At 45.0% G+C, this 22002-nt stretch overlaps 1 protein-coding gene across 1 annotated transcript in view; it reads right to left on the reverse strand.

The window, feature by feature from the left end:
• LOC122797804 (SCO-spondin-like) overlaps window positions 1–22002 on the reverse strand; it is a 4708783-nt gene that overhangs the window by 648891 nt on the left and 4037890 nt on the right. The window lies entirely within an intron of this gene.

Here is a 22002-nt window from a genome sequence, read left to right on the forward strand (position 1 = left end):
TAGATGGGCCACATAGAAGGATTTCCTAACTACTTTGGCAATACGATTGTCAAAGGAGAGATTACTCTCTACCTGGGTCCCCAGACATTTATTACCTCTTCTGTATTAAGGGTACATACATAAGGGTACATAAGGGTGATACAGATCGATAGATAAAAATATAGCTAAATATATATCTATTTACACAAAGATCCTTTACTTCTTTTTTTTTTTTTTTTTTTGCTAGGTGCTTAATTATTGCTTCCATTCATGCAGCTCCCCTCTTTTCATCATTGTTGACAAGCTAATTATTTGTTTTCAGTAAGTACTGCTTGATTTGTTTCTAACTTTAGAACATCTGCCTAAATACTTTATCCTTAAATTTTCAGGGTCTGTGTATTAGTTTTCTCTCAACTGTTTGGAAGTGCTATGTACAGACTCAGACACCTTGAGTGACATTTTTCCTGTAAAAGCACAATTCAAAATTTCTCTAATACCTAGTTGCCCACAGGACAACTAGTTTGCAGTGAAAAGCACAGTCCACATAGCTGCAAAACGGATACTCCTGACACTGACTGACATTCTTACTCCAACAGTTTATTCAATAAAAAAGGGTCTGTTGCCATGGATATGAACTTTCCTACTGTCTGCATTACCGGCTTGGTGGATATGGGCATCCTGAGGCACTGTAGAAACCAGTTAATTCTCAAATTGATATGGTATGTGAGAGATGTATTTACACAATGTCACTTAAGGCAAAGCTCTCGCATAAAAGTACTCCTAATGTCAATAAGGTTGTCAGCAGTACACATGCTGCACCCATCATTATGCACAATTCAAAGCAGACATATAGACTCAAATATGCTGAGGCACTTAAATGTAATATTTTTTAAACTACAAAGACCTCCTGATGAAGTACACAACAAATACCCTCAGCAGCCCCAAATGCACTCTTTCAAAACAACACCCACATCAACACACAGAGCTACATCTCATGGAGCCTTCTACCTCTAAGCCCATAAAGCAAGTCACCACACAATCCAATATTCTACTCATTAGAGACTCCATCTTGAGACACAATGATGTCCCTCTCACCAGGCTGTGTAAGGAGAAAGTTACGTTCAGTTGCTAATCAGGGGCTAGGATCCGTCATATTACACATGCACTCAGGTCATTGGACCACAATTACCAATATGACTCAGTCACAGTCCATGTGGTAGTAAATGACCTGAGACATACCTCCCTAGACTATATGAACAGAGACATCTTGGAACTCGCGGAATATGTGTTTCAGGCTGGTATGAGCTTTAGCATTGAGCAGCATTTTACCTTCTCCAGGGATGATGACACAATACGAACAAAAGATGATTGACTTTACTAACTGGCTTAGTTTATGGTGTCATTCTAAGGGGTGCAATATTTGTCAGCATGAAATGAGATGGTCAGACCACGCTGCTTTGCCAGGGATGGTCTGCACCTCTCTCCCCTAGGATTTTGAATATTAGCTAAAACATTGTCTTCCCTCAAAGTGCCTTTTTTAGGCAATGTTCATAAGTTCATAGGTTCATAGGTTGGTACTAGGCTATCAGCCCTAGGGCCTATACAAGCCTAGCCATAACAATTCCCTGGCTATTTCTTCCCACACTATTTACTTCCCTGGACTCCTGTCTAGCAGGGCAACTGACGTGATTCCCAGGGTGAATTTCCTTTCTCCCATCCAATCATCAAGGTTCCTTTTGAAGAGGGCCAAAGAGGCACTCTGCTTGACATATATGGGCAATCTATTCCAGAGTCTGGAGAGTCTCTGGGTCAGGAACCTATCCCTCCAGCATGGTTTGTTTATTGTGATGACAAGGTTTAGATCCCTGGAGCATGTGGCTCTGAGGGATTGGGATTTCTTTAAGTGTAGCATGTCCAACAGCTCTGGGTTTGACATGGCCTTGTATGTTAAGCAGAGATCACCTCTGAGTAGACGATATGCGATATAGCTGGAGTTTTTTAAGGTGGTCAGCGTAGGGCATCTGCTTTAGGCCTGCGATTATTTTAGTGAGGTATTTCTGCGGCCTTTCCAGTTGTTGCAGATGTCTTGAGAGGTACATACCAAACGGGGCGTTGTATTCTATAATGGGTCTAATGAGGGATGAGTACAGTGGGACAATGACCTCCTTTTTTCTGGATGAAAAGCCCTTAGTGATGAGGTGTGCCACATAGAAGGATTTCCTGACTGTTGTGGTGATGTGGTTATCGAAGGTGAGACCACTGTCCACCTGTGTCCCTAAGTCTCTTATCACACTTCCAGAGTTTAGTGTACTGCCACCTATATGGTAATTCATGGGTACATGTTTTTTCCCAAAGTGGATAACTATACATTTCTTGGCAATGAGCTTGAGCCCATGACTCTGGCACCAAGCATCTGTTTCTGTAAGGCCCTTTTGTAGAGTATCGACATCATTTGGGGATTCAATAATGGCTCCCAGTTTGCAGTCATCTGCGAACTTTGTTAGCCAGAGTCCCTTAGTGCTGGCCTGTACTTCAGAGAAGTAGATGCCAAACAAGAGCGGTCCCAGGACTGAACCCTGAGGTACTCCACTTGTCACTTGTCTGGAGCTGGATTTGGAGTCGGCTACTTTTACAGTGTGTGTTCTATCAGTAAGCCAGTTAGCAACCCATTGGGTGACGTAGGGATTAATGCCCAGCTTAGTAAGTTTATCTATGATTCCAGAGTGGGGGATGGTGTCAAAGGCCTCGGCAAGGTCTAGATAGGCTGTGTCGACCACCTTATCCTTGTCTATGGCTCTGGAGACTGATTCGAAGAAGTCAATCAGGTTCAGGAGACAAGATCGGCCCTTCACAAGCCCAAACCGCGTGGGGTTCAGTGTTTGAAGGTTGCCAATGTCTTTGTTTATAAGTTCCATGATAATACGCTCCATGGCCTTGTAGATAAGGCTTGTCAGACTGATGGGACGGTAGTTTCCGGGATCCAAGGTGGATTCCCCCTTGTGGAGTGGGATAACTGTAGTTCTGCGCCACTCAGTCGGCACGAAACCTGAGGTGAGGCTATGATTAAACATGACACTTAGGTGAGGTGCCAGTTCATATTGTAGTTCATGTAGTACACAGCCCAGAATGTCATCTGGTCCCATGGATGCTGCATTCTTAGCTTTGGAGAGTGCGTTTTTTTACCTGTGTGGCTGTTATTACCGGAATTTGGCAATCTTCCGGTACTGAGATGGGCCATTTAGGGGGTGAGAGGGGGGAGAAATTGGCACTGAATCGATCTGCCAGGATATTGGCAATATCCTTGGGATCAGTATATTTAATGCCATTCTGTTTTAGCTCAGAGCAGATCTGAGCATTGCCATTTAGATTCTTGACATAGTTATAGAATGCATTGTGGTTGTCTTTGGAATCTTTGGCAATTTTATTTTCGTAACTAGCTTTGGAGGATTTTATGAGGGATCTCTGTTTCTTACTGAGGCTGGTAAGGGAGTTTTTGCATCCTGGGATTTTCCTCTTTTCTGCAACAGTTTCTCCCTTTTGTTGTAAAGTTTGTTTATGGCAGGGGACCACTAGATTCGCTTCCTTTTTTTGAATGAAAGCATCTTGGTTCTATTTGGGATGGCACGATTCATGTATGAGTGGATGTGCTCATACAGTGCCTTAGTGTAGGATTCAGCAGTTGAACTTTCAGTTCCTGTCTGCATGGGTGTCATGAAGTTTGTCACTTCTGACTTGAGTAGCATAAAGTTGGCTTTGGAGAAGTTTTTTATGGAGGTTTCCTTACTGGGGGTGGGGGTGGGATGTGGATGTTAAGGGTGATTAGCTTATGTTCAGACCTGACTAACGAGGGGGTGACCATAGGTGTGGAGCATCGATTTCCCATGTTGGTAATGACCAGGTCTAGGATATTGGAGCCCCTGGTGGGACTATGGATTAGTTGATCCAGGGCGTTGGAATTTATGAATTCCAAGAACCGTTGGGCAAAGGTGTTGGTACATGAGTAGTTTTCCCAGTTAATGGCAGGGTAGTTAAAATCACCCAGTATTAGGGTGTTTGGTTCTATCTTAATATTTTCCAGTATGTTTAGAAACTGAAAGTACTTCTGACATAGTAAATCAAAACCAAGAAAATCTAAAGGTATTACTGCTCAATGCTAGCAGTCTAAACAAAAAACTCCACTCCCTATAGGTTCTCTTTACCCTAGAGAATAATTATATCTGTGCGGTCACTCAGACATGGTTTAAAGCCATGGAGAGCACACCAACAGTGCAAGGTTATAATGCCTTCCACACATTTAGACCAGCGATGTCACAGGCAGGGACTAAAGGTGGAGGTGTCTCTACTTACAACACAAATAAATATACTTCAAGGCTGGTAAATCAGGATAATGCACTTGGGCTGCTCCATGTTCAAATCACCATAGGTAAAATCCAATACCACTTCCTTGCAAGCTACAGGTCCCCCTTTATGACCCAGAAAACCCATACCATGTATTTAAATTTATTAAAAACACTAACCATCCAACCCAATACCATATTCATGGGTGACTTTAATTACCCCACTATTAGCTTTGAATCTTATATGACACCAAAAGTACATGCACAGAGATTCCTGGATTTTGTAAACACAAACCCCCTGGACCAGATAGTCAATACACCAACCAAGGGTGCAACCATGCTAGATCTGGTCCTCACTAGTATGGGACACTGCTGCACACCCCCTACTGTAATGCCTTTCCTGGTAAGGTCAGACCACAAAATAGTCTCCTTTGAAGTAAGAATAAAACTTGGACCCCCAGCTAAACCTGGAATATTCAGGAACTATTCTAAGGCTAACCTCTTGCTATTATGTGAGAACCTGGCAAAATTTCAAACTCCCATAAACCTTTATAACACTTCTGCTTATGTAGAACTGTTCAAAGAAACCCTGTACAAGCATGTTAACAGCTGCATAGAGGCAGTTCTACCCACCAGGAAGAAGTACACTACTAACTCAAAAAAAAACAAGCCACTGGTGGAATCACAAAATCAATTGGCTGTATAACATGAGGAAGAAAATCATGGCAAAAATTAGGAAGTGCAGCACCCATCAGGATAAAAGCACTCTCATCAAACTAAACAAACAACTCAGAGGACAAATAAAGTCTACCAAAGCCAAATTTGAGGTAAGTTTGACCTCCCAGGCCAAGGACAACCACAAATCATTCTTTAGCTATAGCCGCAACCTCAAATTTCCTGGCTGAAAAATTCAGCTCCAACTTTACTCCTCTCTCCGGCTCAGACTTTCCTCAGGAAATATCAATATAATACTGAAAAATAGCGGTATTAATATGTTTAAAAAAAGTCCACATTTATTCCCCAAACGCATCCTTTAATTGAATCTTTTGAGAAAGCAGTTGAAAGAGACTTAATGAAACTATATAGTAATTGTTTGTGTCTTTTGGCTTTTCCCGGTTAGGGGTCGCCACAGAGGAACTCCGGTCCGCTAATGATTGGCAGTAGATTTTTACGTACTGGCTTGCCAGGCCTAACGCACAACCTTCAACGAAGGAACACCCATTCACGCATGTCGCTACACAGAAGACGCTCTAACTCAGAATCGAACGGGCAACGTCTAACTGTGAGGCGACAATGCTACCACAGCATAATGAAACTATATAGTAATAAGAATGTGAAATATGATTTTTATAATTTAAACAATCAGCAGCAGCTTGCACTTAAGGAGTTACAATCAAATAAAGAAATTGTAATCAGGGGAGCTGACAAAGGTGGGGCAGTAGTTGTTTTAGATGTTATAATGTATGACACTAAGATGCTTAGTCTTTTAGAATTTTATTTATTTATTTTTTATTTATTTTATTTTACATTTGTTGACCGGGCTAGTCCAGCTGGATAATTTCCATTTTCAGTGGAGGCCCGGGGAGAAAAGCTCCACAATTAAAACAAGGTTAAACATTTAAGCAACAATGCATACATTTTAGTGTAGTAGAAAATACAGTGAAAAAAACAGGTAAAAAAACAAATAGCCTAAGCTATATATTCATATTTTTTTTTTTTTTTTTTTTAGAACAGTACAGTAATTTAGTCATTTGAAATAGCAGGGAAAGATAGTGATTTTTACGTAGGGAGGTATGGCTGAAGAGCGAAGAAGTCATTTAGTCTGGATTGGTACAGGAGCAGAGCCAGAAGTTGTTAAGATGTAATAGAAGTTGTTTTTGAAAAGTTGAAAGGAGTCTAGTGAGGTAATGTGTTGGGGAGGTTATTCCATATTTTCCTATGGAGTTTGAAAATAGACAGTTGCCTGCTGAATTTGTAATTCTAGTTGTGGTGACTTGTATCTTTTCGGCAGATCGCAGCTGTTTCAAGTTTTTGTAGGGAGTAAGGAGGTTACTGAGAGCTGGTGTTTTGTTGGTTGATAAAGAATGTTATGTGTAATTAAGAGTTGTTGATAGATAAGCTTGTTAGGTAGTTCTAACCATTGTAATTGTTTTAAGTTATTACAGTGGTGAGTTCTGTACTGGGATGCTGTGGCAAAACGGGCTATATTATGATAGGATGTAGTTAGTTTTTTCAGGTTACCTTTAGAGAGATTGGTGTAAATAGAGGAAGCATACAGTAGGGTGGAGATAAGATGTGATTGAGCTAAGGTGGTCCGTGCTTCTGGAGTAAGGAAGGGTTTTATTCTGTACAGTGAACCTATCTTTTTATTTACTGCTTTTATAGTGTTATTGATATGACAATCATAGTTAAGATTATTATCAATAGTAACACCAAGCAGTTTGGTAGTAGAGTCTGGGGAGATAAGAGAATTGTCAGCTGCAGTAATAGTAAAATTTAGTTGAGGAGATTTGTGGGTAGGTGAGAATAGTAATAGTTTTGTTTTCTTGGAGTTGAGAAGGAGACATCTTTTGAGAACCATTGTTCAACGGTTGAAAAGGTAGATTGTGTGAGTGACTGGAGTTCAGATTGGGTGGGAGCTGTACAGATGATGGTAGAATCATCTGCATATTGTATGCAGGTAGTGTTATGGATAGATGATTGAAGATCATTAATAAAGATAGAGAATAAGAGTGGACCTAATATTGATCCTTGAGGTACTCCTAAGGAGATAGGTAGTAGAGCAGATAGAGAATTTTTCCAGAGTACTGCTTGTTGTCGGTTTTCAAGGTAGGATGAGAACCAGGTTAAGGAGGAAAAATCCAAGGCAAGTGAGTTTAGTATGTGTAGGAGAAGTTTATGGTTGACCATGTCGAAGGCTTTTGACAGGTCTAGGAAAAGAGAAGCAGTTAGTTTGTTGTTATTACGGTTACAGTTTATTGTGTTAGTAAAGGAAAGTAGTGCAGTGGTCGTACTATGTGAGGGTCTAAATCCATGTTGAGTGTTTGCTAGTAGGTTATTTTGAAGGAGATGGTTAAGAAGTTGTTTGTGTATACATTTTTCCATGATTTTAGCTAGTGGAGATAATAGTGCTATTGGGCGGTAGTTAGAGAGGTCAGTGGATTTGCCTCCTTTATGTAAGGGTATGATGTGTGATATCTTCCAGATTGCTGGAAAATCCCTTTCTTTTATGGATATGTTTATTAGGATCGAAACAGGGTAGGCTATAGCTTTTGCTGCTACCTGAAGGAATTCAGCAGGAAGCTTATCTCCTGAGGGGGTAGTGGGTTTAAGTTTTTGTAAGAGAGATTGTATGTAGGAGGTGGGTATGGGTTGAAGTTGAAGGGAAGGAATGACTTTGTTGGTGTTACTTAAGATCAGTTGGGAAGCATCAGGGGATAAATGGCTTGCTAGTGTTTGTATGGAAGTAGTAAAGAAGCTATTGAAGTTATTGGCTATTAAAGAGGGATTATCAGGGTCTAGATTCTGTGGGTTAGGTGTTACTATTTTACCTGGGGTAAGTAGATGATTGATAGTAGACCAGAACCTTTTGGTTCTTTTTTTGTGGATTGCTGAAGTTCTACATAGTAGTTCTTTTTGTCTGAAATAATAGCATTTTTGGTTTTGTTTCTCAGCTCTCTAAAGGTTTGATTGTCTGTTGGGTTTCTAGAGGAGCGCCATTTCTTCCAAGATTTATTTTTAAGCCTGATCTTTTGTTTAGTATTAGAGGTAAGCCAGGGTGCTGTTCTGGTCTTTATTCTAATGGTACGACTTGGGGCATGGTGGTTTAGGATTGTAAGGAATGCTGAGATGAAATATTCTACGGCTTTGTTGAGAGAGAGGTGCTTTAGAGGGGTCCAATTGTATTGTGAGAGTTCTGTTTGAAATCTTTGGGGATTAAATTGTTTCTTTGAATATAGTGTTCTATGTGAGGTAGGTAAGTTTTGATGAGTTTTAGCTCTAATGACATATGTGAGGGAGTGATCGCTAAGGTCATCAGGAAGGATGCCAGTTTTGCAGCTTTGTGAGGGGGAGTTTGTAAGAACCCAGTCTATGGTGGTTTCTTTTTTGCTTGTTTTATTTATTCTAGTGGCACTATCAATTAGTTGTTTGAAACCAAAAAGGTTTAAATGGGAAGTAGGGTTAGCATTGTTACAAGATTTCCAGTCAATGTTAAAGTCTCCAAGGAGTAGTGTTTCTTGAGGGAGGTAATTTGAGAGTTGTTCAAGAAGTTGTTCTAATGTGGGGATATTATTTCCTGGAGGCAGATAAGCACAAATGATGTTTATTGATTTAGTAGTATTAATTTGAACTCTAGAGCAGATTATTTCGACATTATTGTTTTGGGTAAGAGCAAGGTCAAGAAGAGTAAGCTTCAGGTTAGATTTATATAGGATAGCTACTCCACCTCCTTTCTTGGAGGTGCGATCAAGTCTAACAATGTTATATCCAGGTGGGGTAATTTCAATATCTTTAATAGATGGTTTTAGCCAGGTTTCTGATAAGCATAGAATGTCAAAGTTGTGTACTTCTAGTAGGGCGTGTATTTGACTAACTTTATTACAGATACTGCGTATATTTAGGTGGGCCAAGGATAGTATGTTTGTAGTTATAGTTATAGTTGATGGAGGCCTAGAAGATAGTGAGACATATTTAAAGATGAATTTTACAAAGTTAAACAGAGTTGTTAATAATGTGCATGATGAGTTATATGATATGTTTTCATGTAATGTAAATGATTTTGACCTATACAAGTATTTTTTGATCGAGAAACCAACAATACCAACCTTTAGGGGACTTCCCAAGGTACATAAAGATGTTAGAGATCCACCTATGAGACCTATAGTGTCCAGCAAGGGATGGCTAACCGAGACCATATCGATATACTTGGAGAAACAGTTAAGGAAAATTGTGGAACAAACACCAACAACAGTTAGAGATACACAAGATTTTTTAGAAAGCCTTACTGAATATACAAAACCCCTAAGAATGAGGAGATTAAATTGATGGTAATGCTAGATGTTAATTCATTGTTTACCTCCATTCCCAGTGATATAAGTGTAGATTATATCAGGCTGCAATTGATAGAAAGGAATATGCCTAGAGAGGTAATAATAAGATGTGCTATGCTTATGGACATTGTGTTGAAGAACAATGTGTTCGTTTATAAAAAACAATATTTTCTACAACAGAAAGGAGTGGTGATGGGCACACCTTGTGCCAACTCCTATGCCAATCTTGTGATGGCTTATTGGGAGTCTACATATATTATACATAGCATTTATCATGACAATATTTTAATTATATAAACGTTTTGTCGATATTTTTTTATTATGGAATGGTGAAGAATCTACACTTAGAGAATTTATTGAATACATTAATACCACAACTAGTTTTCTAACTTTCGTGGGTAATTGGTCAAGTGACAAGACAGAGTTTCTAGATGTTCTTCTAACAAGAGAAGGAAATTGCATACATACTCAGCTTTTCAGAAAAGAATGTAGGAGGAATTTCATATTGCATCAAACTAGTATGCAATCTACACATGTTTACAAAAACATAGTCTAGGGCCAGTTTCTAAGGGCATCTAGACTCACTAGTCAAGACGCCAAATTCCTTGAAACAGTTGAGGTTTTACATGATGAGTTTCAAGACAGAGGCTATAAACCTAATGAGATGGCACATACCCTTCAAGAAAGTATAGGAGAAAGGAACTCGATAAGGAAACCCTATCTACATAGAAATGGTCATCTTGATAATACAAGAATGGAGAACACAACAGCATTAAATAGGCTAGTGGTGTCTTTTACCAACAATAACAGAAAAATTAGAGAGATTTTCATGAAAAATTGGAACATTTTAACCATAGATGACAAGGTACACCAATTAGTAGGAGATACCCCAAGATTTATTTACAAGAATACAAAGTCTTTGAAACGCCTTTTATGCTATGAGAGGAAAGAGAAACAACATATAGTGTCAGATAGGAAAGGGACTTATGCATGTAGAAACTGCAATCAATGCAGTTACATGTTGAATGATAATATGTTCATTCACACAGACACAGGACGACAATATGAATTTGGGATATACGGAGACTGCAGGACATGCAATTTGGTTTATTTAGCGGTGTGCATAACATGTACATCTTTCTATGTTGGCATGACTAATAGGACCCTCAGGGAACATGTTAGAGAACACATATATGCCATCAACAGAGAGGACAACAGTAATGCTTTGGCCAAACATGTGACAACTAAAGGCACGACACAAAATAAGAAGTTATGTACCTACCATAACGTTCCATGTTAGTTGCCTTCTCTCGCCTTCTTTCTTGCTTGATGGGTTCGGAGCCGATCCTCGGCTCCGACTCGGCACTTGCTAAGCTCGAGAGTCACTTTTACCAGCTCGAGGCAGCCCCATATCCCATGATGCAAGGCGGTAAGTACCCAGATCTCATTTGATGACAAAGGGCAATAGCACCAAGCATAAATACTTCCCAAAGGAAGAAAGAAAGCCTACAGGATGAAAGAAGGACCAGCTCTGAATGGTCTTCAGCATAATAATCTCTTGTAGAAAGGTCTGTCCAGGCCTGGGGGAAGGAGGGAGGGTCGCAAGAAAGAAGGCGAGAGAAGACAACTAACATGGAACGTTATGGTAGGTACATAACTTCTTAATGTTAAGTTGTCAATCTCGCCTTCATTCTTGCTTGATGGGACCGCGTCCCTAGCACCTCTATCCTGGGTGTCTCAATGGAACAGACTCTTGAGGACGTTAGAGCCAAAACTGGCTCTGTCCCTGGAGGCCAAGTCCAATTTGTAATGGGAAACAAAGGTATGAGGAGTGGCCCAAGTGGCCACTGCACAAATAGTGTCTAAAGGAAGTCTAGCTTGAAAGGCTGTAGAAGTAGCTAAGCTACTAGTTGAATGTGCTTTAGGTTTTGAGCACAGCTGTTTTCCCCTGAGCAGATAAATTTCAGAGATGACAGAAGAAAGCCATCTAGATAAAGTCACTTTAGAGACAGGAAGGCCTTTCCTGTTATCCGCATAGGAAAGAAAGAGTTGATCGGATTTCCTAAATTGTTTAGTTCTGTCCAAATAATATCTGAGTTGGCGGTGGACATCAAGATAATGTAATTTTTGTTCGATCTGTTTGAATAGTTTGGAAAAATACAGGAGATCAATGGATTGATTCAAATTAGCCTTTGAGGCGACCTTAGGCAAAAAGGTCGGATTAGTTCTCAATGATACTCTGTCCTTGTGAAAGACCAAATAGGGGGGTCGAACCGATAGAGCATGAAGTTCAGACACCCTCCTGGCCGATGTAATAGCTACTAGGAATAATGTTTTCCAAGAAAGAAATTTTAGGGAGCAAGAAACAGCTGGCTCGAAGGGGGGAAGAATCAAGGATGTCAGCACTAAATTTAGATCCCATTGAGGAGGAGGATTCCTGATTGGAGGCTTTAGCAGGAAAATTCCTTTCAAGAAGGCTTTACAAAGCCTATGGGACATAATATTGTGATCTGCGATCCCGACATGAAAGTTCGAGATAGCAGCCATCTGAACTCTAACTGTGGAAGAAGAGGAGCCTGCATGAAAAATCTCCGCTAAGAAGTCCAAAACTGCCTGAACTGGGGCAGTGAAGGGATCAGTATTCTTGGCTTTAGCCCAATAAGAGAAACGTTTCCATTTGCTTGTATAAATCCTCCTGGTAGAGGATTTTAAAGAAGCTACTATGATGTCTCTAACAGGGTTAGAGATCAAAGGAAGCCTAGCTAAGGAAGGAAGTGGAGCAACCATGCTGAGAGGTTGAGAGAAGGGATAGACCGGTGCAGCTGACCGGATTGGTGAACCAGAAGATCTGGCACTGGGTCCAGATGCCACGGCTGCACCAAAAGGTGACGATGGAGGAACGGAAACCAAATTTGTCGAGGCCAATAAGGAGCAATGAGAATCATTTTGGCTCTCAAAACGGTAGCTTTCTAGATAACCTGAGGGATCAGAGGAAAAGGAGGAAAGGCATAAAGAAGTCCCTGGGGCCAATCCTGGGTCAGAGCGTCTCTGGAGGGATGGCCTGACAGAGGGAAGAGAGAGAAGTAGTCTGGGCATTTGCTGTTTTGGGGAGTAGCAAAAAGATCGCAACATGGGCGACCCCATTCCAGAAAAATCTCCTCCACTATAGATTGCTTGAGAGACCACTCGTGAGGCATGAGAATAGCTCTGCTCAATCTGTCCGCTAAAATGTTGGTTTTCCCAGGGATGTGCGTTGCTACCAGAAATCGATGAGAGGAGATCGCCCATTGCCACAGTCTGAGCGCTTCTCGACACAAGGGGTAGGACTTGGTTCCACCCTGTTTGTTGATATACCAAACTACAGACATGTTGTCTGTGTGGACTGCAATTGTCCCTACAGGAAGAGAGTAGTTGAGGGCTTGCAACGTTAAAAGCACTGCTCTCATCTCTAGGACATTTATGTGCAGGTGGTACTCGAACGGTTGCCACGTCCCATGAACCATCCTGCCCTGATAATGCCCCCCCCACCCGATCAGGGAGGCATCCATGGTGACAGTGGCTACCGGGGATGGGGGTACAAAGTGTCTGCCTTGGTGAATCTGGGGAGAAGTGATCCACCAAGCAAGATGATTTTTGCAAATCTGTGTCACCAGAATTTGGTGCCGCATTGGAAGTTGTTGGTAAGACCACTGAGTGAGCAACATCCACTGAAGAAGGCGCATGTAGAAGCGAGCCAGGGGAAGAAGAGTAATGGCCGCAGCCATGAGACCTAATACCTTTAGAACCATTCTGGCCTGTACTTTCTTGTTGGCTAGAATGATCCTGACATGACTTTGAATGTCTGAAACTCTTTGGTCTGTAAGGGTAGCTGACATCCAAACAGTGTTTAAGTTTGCGCCTATGAAAGTAATAGACTGGCAGGGCAATAAGGATGACTTTTCGAAGTTGATCGAGATGCCCAAATGAGTACAAAGATTTATTGTGTAATCCCTGGCTTGAACAAGCTGATGCCTGGTGGTGGCTGAAAGGAGCCAGTCGTCGAGATACGGAAACACCTGGAATCCTTGACGTCTCAGGTGAGCTGTGACCACTGCCATGCATTTGGTGAACACTCTGGGGGCTGTGGTGAGACCAAAGGGCAGGGCTCTGAACTGGAAATGACTGGACCCCAGCCGAAGCGGAGAAATCTCCTGGAGCGTCTGTGAATTTTTATGTGATAGTACGCATCCTGAAGATCTATTGAGCACATCCAGTTGTCCTTCTGCAAGAAGGGCAGAATCGACTGAAGAGTGACCATTCGGAATCTTGTCTTCCTCACAGACTTGTTGAGTCTGCTGAGATCCAATATTGGTCTCCAGTCTCCCGTCTTTTTGGGGACCAAAAAGAACCTTGAGTAGATTCCGGCTTCTGAATGGTCTGTTGTAACTGGCTGAATGGCTCTTTTTTGCAGTAGTTTTGAGACTTCCAACTCTGCAATTTCCCTTAGACCGGGTGGTACATCTGGAAGGGAATTTGAGGGATAGAAAGGACTTTCCTCGAAAGGAATTTTGTAACCCTCGGATATGATCGACTGTACCCATCTGTCTTGAGTGAGAGAACGCCAGGCTTCTGGGTACAGTGATAGTCTTCCCCCGACTGCCTCCAAGGAGGGACAGCCGGGCAACATCTCAGGGATGCTGAAAGGGCTTTTCAGAGAGAGACTCTCTGTTTCCCTGGTTTTGTGGACCCCCTCTGCCTCTAGAGCGGCGTCTGTTGTTGTTACCCCCTCTGCCTCTAGGGGTAAACTGACCACGTGAATCCGGCGTGACTCCTTGGGATTTACGGAACCACATTTTGCCACCCTTCTGTCCTTTGGGATAAGGTCTAGAAGGGGTGGAAAAACGGACTCCTACGGCAGAAAGAGTTTTGCCGTCCTGCTCACACCTGGTCAACGTTTCCTTCACTTGAGGGCCAAACAAAGCTGACCCATCAAAGGGAGAGTTTGTGAAGGACGCCTTAAAGGGATCTGCAAAATTACATAGCCGCATCCAGGCTTGGCGTCTAAGAGCCACACCTGTACCTGCGGCCCTACTCGCTCCATCAGCAGCATATGATATAAGCCGCATGGAGGAGTTTGCAATGGAGTTAAGGGTTCCTAGCTGCAAAGCAATTTTATCCTGAGCCGCCGCAGCTGTAGGATCCTGCACAACTTCACCTAGCTCCTTAAGGATATCCCTTTGGAGTCTGGTGAAGTGACAAAGATAGTTCAGCGAACGCATAGCAAAGGTCGCTGAAGAAAACATCCGCTTACCATATCTATCCATGGTTCTAGAGTCCTTATTAGGAGGATGGACAGGTACGGAAGGATCTGCAAGTTCCTTCTTGGTGGCAGCCGCCGCCACCACCATGGCATCAGCGGGGACACCTTTTGTAAAGAATTGCTTGTCCGACGGGGCAGTAATAAATTTAGAAGGCCTCCTAGGGACAGGCTCTACAGAGTCAGGAGCAGTCCACGCCTTTCGAGCAATAACCTGCATAAGGGGGTCGAAAGGCGGAGACACCCAGGAGGTGGAGGGCCGAGATCCAAACGCCTCCAGGTATACTGAATCATCCTCAGAGGGATTATTGGTGGGCCAGTTTCCCCTCTGTCTAAGGAGTTCTAGGATGTCTGAGAAGGAGACATCCTCAGAGGGGGATCTTGGGGATCCCTCTGACTCATCTAAGTCAGTATCTGAAGTGATAGACTCGGGGGAGTCTACGTGTTTCCTCTTACATGTCCTCTTCCGCGGAGGATCCCCTGACAAATCAGGAGAATCCTCGGAAGAGGGGGATATTCCCAGTGGGGAAACCTGAGGCGGAGGATCTCTGGGTCCTGGAGCAAGAGAAGTGGCAGAGATGTCAACAGGCACCATAGAGGGAGGAGCTAAGGGAATAGACTGCTGGCTGAGACCAGTGGCCAGCACACTCTTCATTACCTCAAGGGCCCTCCCAGGAAGGTCCGAGAGAACCCGCTCCGAAGAACTAGGAACTCCAGGACCCACCGAAAAGGAAGGCTCCGAGGCAGATGTCGGAGCCGAGCTCACCAAGGCCGAGGCTCCAAGGGGAAGAGCGGGCTCGGACAAGGGTCCGATGCCACTCATCCCCTCGGAGGAGACCAGGGAAGCCCGGCCACCGAATCCCTCTAAGGAAGGTCTCGAAGAGGAGATAAGAGTAGAGGCTGAAGGAGCAGAAGGGGCATCTGTCCCTCAGCCATAGCAGAAACCATTCCCGAAGACTCCAACTCCAAACTCTGAGGTAGAGTCGAAGGAGGAACTGCAATGGGGTGTGGACTAATAGTCGTCTGCTGAGACGGGCTATGTAGCATTTGGGCCAGTGCCTGTGACTTTAGTAATCTACTGACCACTCTCTCCAAATCATGGTCAGAAAGCCTGGATGACCTTGAAGATCGGCTCCGATGGCTCCGCTCCGAGGAGAGGCGGCCGAGCCGAAGTATCGGCTCCAAGGAAGGGGACCTAGACCTCTTCCTCGAAGGAACCATTGGAGCCGATGAAACTACTGAAACTGTCGGAGCCGACAACTTATCGGCACCGGCAGGTAGCTTCAATGCATCGGCTCCAGCCGGAGCCGATACGGCCATAAATGTAAGGTTGTCGGAGCCGACACCGATGCCTGGGCCACATGGTGGTCGGAACCGATCGGAGCCGACACCGAAGTGGTCGAACCAGAGTCGGCACCGATAGCCATCGGTGCCGAAGGTTTAAGTAACCCAGAATCGGCTCCAGCCGGAGCCGATCTCGACTCTGAATGAGTCGGAGCCGAGGCCACAGGCTTGGACACAGAAGCCTGGGCCTTGGAAGACTTAGAAGTCTTAGATGGGGCCGACTTAGCCGGAGAGCCCTCCGGCTTAAGAAGGCCCCTCAAAATCAATTTATTTCTTCTTTCCTGCAGGACTCTCTGGCTAAAAGAATGACATATAGCACAGGAGTCCTGCAGGTGAAGAGGCCCCAGACAGTACAGGCAAGAAGTGTGACCGTCTGTCAGAGACATCTTCTGACAGCACGAGTCACACTTCTTAAAGCCTGAGACCCTTTCTTTAGACATGGTGTAAAAGACACACACACACAACAGTCCAAGAAATTAAATTAAATATACCAAAAGGTATCACTAACAGACACACACACACACCCTAACGGGGGGGGATGGGATGGGTGAAAGTCTGACTAAAAGTTATGAGGAGACAGGGAAAAATTCTGTCAGAAATGGATTAAAACTAAGATAAAACTAATAATTTAAGGTTTTTTTGTAAAAAGGGGCTAAAATAGAAAAGTAACAATTCACTTACCAGGAGCTGGTAAAAGGAGGACCTCATCAGCGAAGCGGCAAACGAGATCTGGGTACTTACCGCCTTGCATCATGGGATATGGGGCTGCCTCGAGCTGGTAAAAGTGACTCTCGAGCTTAGCAAGTGCCGAGTCAGAGCCGAGGATCGGCTCCGAACCCATCAAGCAAGAATGAAGGCGAGATTGACAACTTAACATCTTTTAGTTATGTACTTACCATAACTTCGGATGTATGGGATCCATCTCGCCTACATTCATAACTGATGGGCTCGGAGCTGATCCATCGGCTCCGACTCGGCCAACTAGTACACTAGAACGAAGTCTCTTATTGGCTGGGCTACCCCTTATCCCAGGATGCACCACACCTGCTTCCCCAGATCTTGTTTGTTCGCTTTCATACATACATGCAACCACAGAAAAAATAGTAGTCACTACAACCAACTAAAGTTCTTCAAGAGAAGATCTCCAAATGGAACTACATCTCCTCTAAATCCCAATGGAAGGGGGAAGGAGGGTGGGTACGTATGAATGTAGGCGAGATGGATCCCATACATCCGAAGTTATGGTAAGTACATAACTAAAAGATGTAATGGGATCCTATCTCGCCTACATTCATAACTGATGGGACAGCGTCCCTAGCACCTAAATCCCGGGTGGCTCATTGGAAAACACTCCTGAGAACTGTGGAACCAAAGGAAGCCCTGCCTCGAGAAACCACATCCAATTTGTAATGAGAAATGAAAGTGTGCGGAGAAGTCCAGGTAGCCGCAGCACAAATATCATCTATTGATAATTTGGAGTGAAAAGCTACAGAAGTAGCCATTGCCCTGGTAGAATGAGCCTTGACTGGAAAGGGAAGCTCTTTGTTAGCCTGTGAATAAATGAAAGAGATACAATCTTTAATCCATTTAGCTATGGAGGTTTTAGCTACTGGTTGACCCAATTTATTTATTGCAAAGGAAACAAACAGTTGATTTGATTTCCGCGTCTGAGCGGTTCTATTCAAATAAAAACGCAGCTGTCTATGGACGTCCAATTGATGAAAGGTATATTCTGCGTTATTAGAGAACTCTGGAAAAAATACAGGGAGCTCTAAAGTCTGTTGAATACAGAAAGAAGAAGCTACCTTTGGTAAAAAGGAGGGATTTAATTTCAGGGACACTCTATGTTTGTGAAATATCAAATAGGGAGGATCAGAACAAAGAGCTTGAAGTTCTGAAACCCGCCTGGCCGAAGTTATGGCCACTAAAAAGGCAGTTTTCCAGGACAGAAATTTCAAATCGCAGGTAGCAGCTGGTTCGAAAGGGTGGGCAGTAAGGGCAGCAAGAACCATATTTAGGTCCCAAGGGGGGACAGGGTGGGATATTGGAGGCCTCAGGAGCCATGCTCCTTTAAGGAAAGACTTACAAAGTTTGTGAGACATCAATGAAGGTTCAAAAGAAGCATGAAAATTAGAGATAGCCGCTAGCTGAACCTTAATCGTGGAAACTGAAGAGCCCAACTGAAAGAGAGAGGCCAAGAAATTCAGAACCTCCGATACTGGGGCAGTAAGGGGGTCTATACCTCGTTGCTGAGCCCAGAAGGCGAACCTTTTCCATTTGCTGGAATAGAGTTTGACAGTGGAAGGTTTATGAGAAGAAGACAATATGTGGATTACCTCCGGAGAAAGGGAATTGTCTCGGACTAAGGATGGAAGCGGAGTAACCATGCCGCCAGCTTCAATGACCTGAGAGACGGATAAAACCGTCCTGACTGATGAGTCAACAGGTCCGGCACTGGGTCCAAAAACCATGGACCTTCTACCGCATGCCTCTGTAGGAAAGGAAACCAAACTTGACGAGGCCAGTGCGGAGCAATCAAAATCATCTCGCTCTCCAGGTAAATGGCCTTCTGTATCACCCTTGGCAGGAGGGGAACCGGAGGGAAGGCATAAAGAAGACCGGGGGGCCAAATGTGGGTCAGAGCGTCCCTGGGAATCTGCCCCTGAGAGGGGGTCAGTGTGAAGAACTCTCTGCACTTCGCATTGTGGGGGCTGGCAAACAAGTCGCAGCAAGGGAGGCCCCATTTGGCGAAGATTTTCGCAGCCACTATTTGGTTGAGGGACCACTCGTGGGGTAACAGAATGGTCCTGCTTAATCTGTCCGCAATCACATTGGATTTCCCCGGTATGTACGTTGCCATTAGAAAGCGGTTGGTAGCTACCACCCAGTGCCAAAGTCTCATGGCTTCTCTGCACAGTGGGTAAGACCTGGTTCCACCTTGCTTGTTTATATACCAAACCACCGACATGTTGTCGGATAGGATAGCAATCGAACCTTGCGGGAGAGCGTGATGGAGAGCTTGAAGTACCAAGAGTACTGCTCTCATCTCCAGGATATTGATATGCAAATGCGTTTCCTGGATTTGCCATGTGCCTTGGACCGACCTGTCCAGGTAATGACCCCCCCCACCCTACCTGGGAGGCGTCCGTGGTCACAGTGGCAACGGGGGGTTGGGGAATAAAGGGTCGCCCCTGGTCGAGATTGGATTGGAGGAGCCACCAATGCAGATCCCAACGGCAACTTTCCGTGATCATGACTAAATGGTTCAAGGGGAGTTCCTGATAGGACCATTGAACCGATAGGAGCCATTGCAAAATTCGCATGTGGAGTCCGGCTAAGGGGACTAGGAGTATAGTTGACGCCATCGAGCCCAACAGTTGTAGGATCAGATGGGCCGGAGCTCTTGATAGGGGGAGACAGGATTTGACTTGGTTTTGCAGAACCTGAATTCTTGCTGCCGGTAAGAAGGCGCGCATCCTTTTTGTATCTAAGTCTGCGCCTATAAAAGTAATACGCTGAGATGGCTGTAGTACAGATTTTTGCCAATTGAACGTAATTCCCAAGAAACGGCCCAAGGTGAAGGTGGCGTTGAGCGCCTGAAATAGTAGATGCTCGGAGGTGGCAGTAAGGAGCCAGTCGTCTAGATATGGAAACACTTGGAATCCTAGACTCCTCAGGTGAGCAGTCACCACTGCCAGACACTTGGTGAACACCCTGGGGGCTGTGGTGAGACCAAAGGGCAGTGCTCGGAATTGGAAATGACTGACTCCGAGGCGGAAGCGTAAGTGTCTCCTGGACTCTTGAGCTATCAGAATGTGATAGTAAGCGTCCTGGAGATCTATGGAGCACATCCATGCATCCTTCTCCAGCAGTGGAAGAATGGATTGAAGGGTGACCATTCGGAATTTGGACTTTTCCACAAAACGATTCAATGAACTGAGGTCCAAAATGGGCCTGAAGTCCCCTGTCTTTTTTGGCACCAAAAATAATCTTGAGTAAGTTCCTGATCCGATCTGGTCGGTGGGGACAGGCTGGATGGCTCCTTTTTCTAGCAGCTTTGAAATCTCTATTGCTGCCTGATCCCGCTGACTGAGTGGCACGTCCGGGATTTCCCTGAAGGGAAGGGGGGGCTTGATGAAGGGGATGAGATAGCCTCCGGTAATAATCCGAAGCACCCACTGATCGCTTGTTATAGATTCCCAAGCTTGTGGGTGCTCCGCAAAACGACCCCCGACTGGCTCCGGAGCTGCACAGTCGGGCAACAACTCAGGGACGCTGAGTATAGGAAGAACCACGAAAGGAATCGCAGTCTCCCGAATTACGGGGGCCTCTGCCACCTCTAGGGCGGCGTCTTCCTGAATTCCCCCCCCCCCTGCCTCTGGAGGGGGAATCACTGGGTGGAGTAGGGAAAGACCTCTGAGATTTTCTGAACCACATTTTCCCTCCTCTCTGGACCTTGGGGTAAGGCCTAGAAGGAGCAGAAAAGCGGGCCCCAACGGCAGTCAAGATCTTGCCCTCCTGCTCGCACCGAGTTAGTGTGTCCTTCACCTTGGGTCCAAACAAAGATGACCCATCAAAAGGGGCGTCGGCGAAGGAAGACTTGAAGGCCTCCGCAAATGAACACAAGCGTAACCAGGCGTGTCTCCTGAGGGTAACGCCTGTTCCCGCTGCTCTACTCGCCCCTTCGGCCGCATATGAAATAAGCCTCATGGACGAGTTTATGATGGAGAACAAGGTAGTCATCTGGGCGCCAACAGTAGGGGCTAGCGCCTCAGGCAGATTACCAGTGAGGGAATCACTTAGCTCTTTAAGGAGGTCCCTTTGGAGCCTGGTAAAATGACATAAATAGTTCAGCGACCATAAGGTAAAGGCCGCTGAAGACAGGGTACGCTTCCCGTACCTATCCATGCTCCTGGAATCCTTATTAGGAGGGTGGATAGACATTGAAGCCTCTGCCACGTCCTGCTGTGTGGCAGAAGCCACCACCATAGCATCTACAGGAACACCTTTGGTCAGAAATTCCTTCTGGGGGGGGGGGCTGAAAGAAATTTATTAGGTCTCGCAGGCACCGGTTCCACAGAATCAGGGTGTTCCCAAGCCCTTCGAGAAACCAAATCAAGGAGTTCATCGAAGGGTGGAGACACCCAGGAGGCGGAGGGCTGGGCCCCGAAGGCCTTGAGGAAGACTGACTCCTCAGCTGAAGGGGTTTTGGCCTGCCAATCTCCTCTCTGCCTCAGAATCTCCAGGATATCTGAGAAAGAGATATCATCCGAAGATGATTTGGGGCCCCTTCCGCGTCATCGAGGTCAGTATCCGATGTAACAGACTCATCTTGGGATTCCACGTGCTTCCTCTTGCACAATTTCTTCCGTGGGGGCTCGTCCGAAGCAGTTTCGGACGGACCCCCCGGAAGAAGGGAAACCCCGATGGGGGTATCCTCAGGCCCTGGGGCCCCGCTGCCGGGGGACTGCAACACCACAGAAGCACCAGTCTCCAGATCTAGGGACGGTGAGGTAGTAGCCTGCTGAGCTGGCAAGGGCATGGCTAGCGCACTCCTCATGGCCTCAAAGGCCGGACCTCCAGACTCCATGGAGATCACTGGTCTAGAAGCCACGATGGCACTGGGAATTCCAGCAGCCGATGCACCGAGGGGAAGACTAGGCACCCAGTCCCAAAGTGTTCCCCACGGGTCCGGCTGAGGAAGTTCCAGTACCAAACCCTGAACCCGAGGACAGGGTAAGAACTATAGTCGGTGCCGACAGACCTCGAAGGGGTCTCGGTTCCGACGGTAAGGCTCCGCATTGCTCCACCATCACCGACTCCAACGGCTCCGAGGAGGTTGGAGGAGGAATCGAATGTTTCGAAGGGGGGATGGGCTCCGAAGCCAACTGGGCTGGAGCCGAGACCATTTGAGCAAAAACTGGAGACTGGAAGAGCCTCTGAATCACTCTATCCAGATCCGAATCAGAAAGTTTTGAGGATTTAGAGGAGGTAG

The sequence above is a fragment of the Protopterus annectens genome, chromosome 3.part1, assembly GCF_019279795.1.
Source record: "Protopterus annectens isolate FY-2018-M chromosome 3.part1, PAN1.0, whole genome shotgun sequence".
Lineage (NCBI taxonomy): Eukaryota > Metazoa > Chordata > Ceratodontiformes > Protopteridae > Protopterus > Protopterus annectens.